Below are 4,997 nucleotides of genomic sequence, written 5' to 3'. Positions count from 1 at the left end.
CTGGTTGGTTTCCTGGTTCACTCTAAATGGCTTGGGATTGTGTTATTGTTTTTGAAAGAGAGAAACAAAAGCCTAACTTCGGCTCTTTGTTATTGTAATGGCCTGCAATGTTTTCTTCTCCAACCAGCATGGCAAAGAACTTTTCCACAAAGTCTTTAACAATTGTAGTTATTTTTTACAATGACTAAGCTAAATCACATGCAAGTTTTTTCAGCATTTCGGGGCATTTGATATAAATTTCCACAATGTGATGTAGTTTGCCCATTGTCACTTATGGAAAGAAACAGAAGCTGAGGTGGTGGATTTCCTGGAAGGTTCTGCTTTTTTTTTTTTTCATGATCTGTGGGGATAAACAGTAATTACAAACGCCATTCTTAGTGGAGCACTTTACCACTTCGCCACCCAGGCCAATGTATCGGTCTGGCAGTTGTTAGTTGTGTCTTTGTGAAATCAGGATGAAGAGATACATATTTAAGAATGGATACCATGCAATAGGCCCAAAGAAAGGTGGAAAGTTATTTAATTGCTTGCTTGTTCTTTCCTTTAACACTTAGCAGGCAATACAGAATGTTCCGCGGCTTATTTTCTGTAAAACTGAAATGGAACCAAGCTGTAAAATCAGTATGAAATGCAAATTAATTGGAGTCACTTAAAACCCAAGAAACCCATGTTATACAATCTTCTTTCACTGCCTGCTGCCATCAGTTATCCAAATAAGAGCACTGAAAGCCCAATTCAATTAAAGGTTTAGCTTGCGGGAGGTATTACAAGAACACATACATCCAGACAGCAAAGAATCATTGCAGAGCATTAAAATTAAAATTAAACTAATAATATAAGATATCCTATTTATGCAAATATGTAATTATTGTATTCTCAGCTTTATGCATTCAGTATTCATTCACTGTTTCTGAGGAGTTGAGTCACTTACAATGATGGTAAGGAATGCCCTCCAGAATTTCTTTCTTAATGAGTAAAACATATCTTGAGGTAAATTTAACATTAACATTAAGTTTAATTCTGGAGTTTGGCTATTCCATTACTTAATGGATATTGTTTTTACTTATATGCTTTGAAAAATATTAGCTGTGTGGTTCTCAAATGAAGTTCTTTCATCTCTACCTAAAAGCTAAGTGGATTTTTAGTAGGAATAAACAGTAAAAGCTCAATCAAACAGAATAGTCTTAATTCTGACGTTTTTGACAGAGACATGTCTGATATTCCATAATTAATATCTGTGAGGGGATAAAATACAAAAGAGATCAGTTAGTTGGTAGCTGGAAACATACCAGCAAACCCAAGCATCGAGTAGTCATGCGTTGTTAAAATCCCAAGTTTTTTATTTTTATCTGATTTAATCTTTGTTTAATGTTCAGTACTTTGCTATATATTTGTTATTGTTACATGAGTGTCTGTGCTCCTTCATTGTTTTAACCATTTCAAGTGTTCTGTGGTTCAGTCTGTGAGGTTTCTTAGAAAGGCGTGTTGCTCACAGAAGCTGGGGCTTTATTATTCTTCTATGGTGTGATAGTTATGCAGTTAAAAGTGTCATCATCCATTTACCAGGGAATTTCTACGGAACATGTTGCCGATTTCTCAAAAATAAAGGCCAAGAGCCAGAGTGTCTCGGCCTTTGCGGTTTCAAATAAACCTTTCTTGTGGACAAACAATTTAATCAGCAGTCTAAGCAAAGGAGATCCTGTGACAATTCCAATACAGGAACATTTATAGTAATCCTTCCCCATTGCTGTGAAAGCAGCCCGGTGTGTTGGCGTGTGTGGTTGTGTGTTGATAGAGGCAGGGGGTCAGTGCAGGTGTGTTTCCTGTGACATTGTCTGTAAACGTCTCAATACAGAAAAGCCTTAATAGACCCTTAACTAGCAACCAGGTCCTTGGAAATACAAATATTGCTCATTGTTGCTCATTGTTACCCATTTTGTTTTGATTTTTAAACATTACATACTCCCCAAAAATATTTTATTTTCAGCAATTTAATGCAATTTTCAGTTGGATTACATATTTTGTTAGTGTATTTAAACTGCCTAATAGATGTATACAGTGCCTATAGAAAGTCAAAATATGGGAATTATAATGCATTTTAAAAAATCATTATTCCTTCATTAATTCATACATCCTACCCCACAACTTCCAAGTGATAACAAATATTTAAACTAAAAACTGAAATAGCTTGGTTGGATAAATGTCCATGTAATAGCAATCCTAAATTTGCACATGTGAAAGCAATCATCTTCAAAATCACACACCATGTTAAGTGGCCTCCACCTGTGTTAGATTATAGTTATTTCACATGTTTTCAGGATAAATTCAGCAGTTCCTGTAAAGACTCAACCATGAGCATCAAGGAGCTTCCAGAAGAACTCCAGGACAGAGCTGTTGAAAGGCACAGATCTAGGGATGGGTATGAAAAAGGTCTTGAATATCCCTTGGAGCATGGTAAAGATGAAAATTAAAAAGTGAGCAAGAAGGTGATGGATCAGAGAGGCTACCAACAGTCCAACGGCAACTTTGCAAGAGCTACAGGCTTTTATGCCCAAGACTGGTGAATGTGTACATTTGGCAACATTATTCCAAGCACTCCACAAATCTGGCCTCATGGTACTCAAGAAATCCCACTTTGAACAAAGGAACAAAACAGTAAATGTTCTTGAGTTGGGACTCGGACTCGAGTTGGACTCGAGGTACACTGGTACACAGTGAAGTGCAAACAAAAATCTAAATGTGGAAGGGTTACTGATGCGCCCAAATAAACTTCTACTTATTGTAACAGCAAGGCAATGGGGACTCTGTGGGACTTTGTGTTGGACTTGTAGGTATGTGTGCTGTGTGACATCAACAACCATGCGTCCCTCTGCTGCAGTGTAATGCTTTGTGATTGTTCATTTTTAATGTAGCCCACTTTAGCACTATAATCCTCAAACTTCATGTGTGATGAAATAATCCATGCATTTTACTGCACTATAGCAGTACTGCATAATTCAAATTATGTATTAATTGTATTAATTATTTGTTGTGACATGTTTTGGAAGGGTGTTCTGCAATATACAATTAAGACTGATTCATCTTATTTGATTGAGGACTAAAGATTCTCACTGCCCAAAATGCCCCAAAACATTCTGTCGATTACACATCTTGTATTGTGGATTGCTGTAAGGTTTGTTGGCATGTTTGCAAAATAATTTAATTACAACAATAAATAAATACAAATATTGTTTTCTAAACTTTTAAAACTGTATACAATTTGAAATCCCTAATTTATCATTGGCACCCTTGGCACTTAGCGACGTAAACAAAGGTTCGCCATCCCTGTATTAGGGTAACTTACAGTGATATCAATGGCCGTTGCTCTTCCTCTGATTATAGATTATGACTTTACAAATGCAGCTTTGTTAAAATCAAGTGCTGAATGCAATTTTTGCCAGAGAAAGATTGAAGAAAAGCTGTGAACAACAGGCATCTTTCACATGTACCCCCAGACCTGCAAGTGGCCTCTGATCACAACTAATATTTGTAAAGTGTACCAAGAGGGCCAACAGGGGTCAACTGAAGAAAAATGCAATGTGTTTATTTATTATTTGGCTGAAGTCCAAGGCTTACAGGGTTCTCAAGCACTAAAATACAATGTGATATATAATATTGTATAATTGCATAATATACAACATGCAACAATTTTGTGTTTGTATAGGCAACTTACTTTAGATATCTTTTATTAACTAGGGGTATATCATTAGGAAAATTGACAGTGGAAATGGTCTCCTACAGAGTTTATTTAATTTAATGTTCATAATGTTAAGAAACAAAAATAAACAAAAAAGAGAAATGGGAAAACAGACCAACTAAGCTTTAATGTTTGTAATCTGGGCTGTTGTTCCTATGGACCATGGTGACTTGGACGCGGACTCTCGTGACTTGACTACAAGTCTGGATCATATGTAGTCTGGCAGCATATACATGTGCTTCATATACATTCAGTGCAGAATTAAGTTTGATCAACTAGACAACTCACAAATGGGAGAAACAGTTAGGCCTCCACACAATAATTATGTACAGTCTGTTTTTCTATAGGTAGACAGTGGTTAATTATGCTCATTGTTACTGAGTAACAGAATACGTTTTTAAAATAGTAATACTATTCGTTAGGAAAAAATAATATAACATGTAAATTCCATCTGGCTTTTGCTTTGAATGACATGGGTCTAAGACATAACCAAATCAGGATTGTTTTTTTTCACCATGTTAGAAATAAGAACGTAAACAAATAATAATGAAAAAAAGAAAGTTGCTTGAAAATGCATTTTTTCCATGTCTGTGTCAACATCTGCCACTGTTTCAATTCCCAGGTGGTTTCTGGCCGTCCAAAACAGGAAAAGCATCTTTGGTTGAAGGCTTAATTGGATTAATTTTGATGTTAATGCAAGGCAGCAGTCTATTTAATACTTGGTGACTTTTTCCTTATTATTTTTCTTCTTTAATATTTAGCATTCATTCATATGGGAAAAGAAGTTGCACATTAGTGTGTTAATAATTGGCATGGTTAAGGGAATGCTATAGTCTATAGAAGGTATTGGTATTGCATGGCACTTTCAGACATTGAAATTCATTTGCATGCAGAATTACCAGATGTAACGGTACAGGTCTCCCTATGCTGATATTGATCAGTGGTCATCTGTTATAAGGATTGTTTGTGAAGGACTCCAATACCACCACTGTTACTGAACTAGTTTTATGGTGGCCTATATCATTGAAGCTCCGGTGCTGTATTTTCCAATTTATTTGAAGAACAATAAATAAATAACAAAATGTTAAGTCTAGCACTCCTGACAATTAGTTAATAGCATGTGTAAAGCCAGAAAGTGAATACCAGTCAATCAAGTTTCAAATTCAAATAACCCTGCCATTATTAATAGCATTGCTACTAATACTATGAGTATCAGAACTACTGCAGCCACATTTATAATAATCATCATAATGTATATTAA

This window comes from Amia ocellicauda, chromosome 10 (genome assembly GCF_036373705.1).
Source record: "Amia ocellicauda isolate fAmiCal2 chromosome 10, fAmiCal2.hap1, whole genome shotgun sequence".
Classification (NCBI taxonomy): Eukaryota; Metazoa; Chordata; class Actinopteri; order Amiiformes; family Amiidae; genus Amia; species Amia ocellicauda.
Note: the sequence above shows the minus strand (reverse complement) of the source record.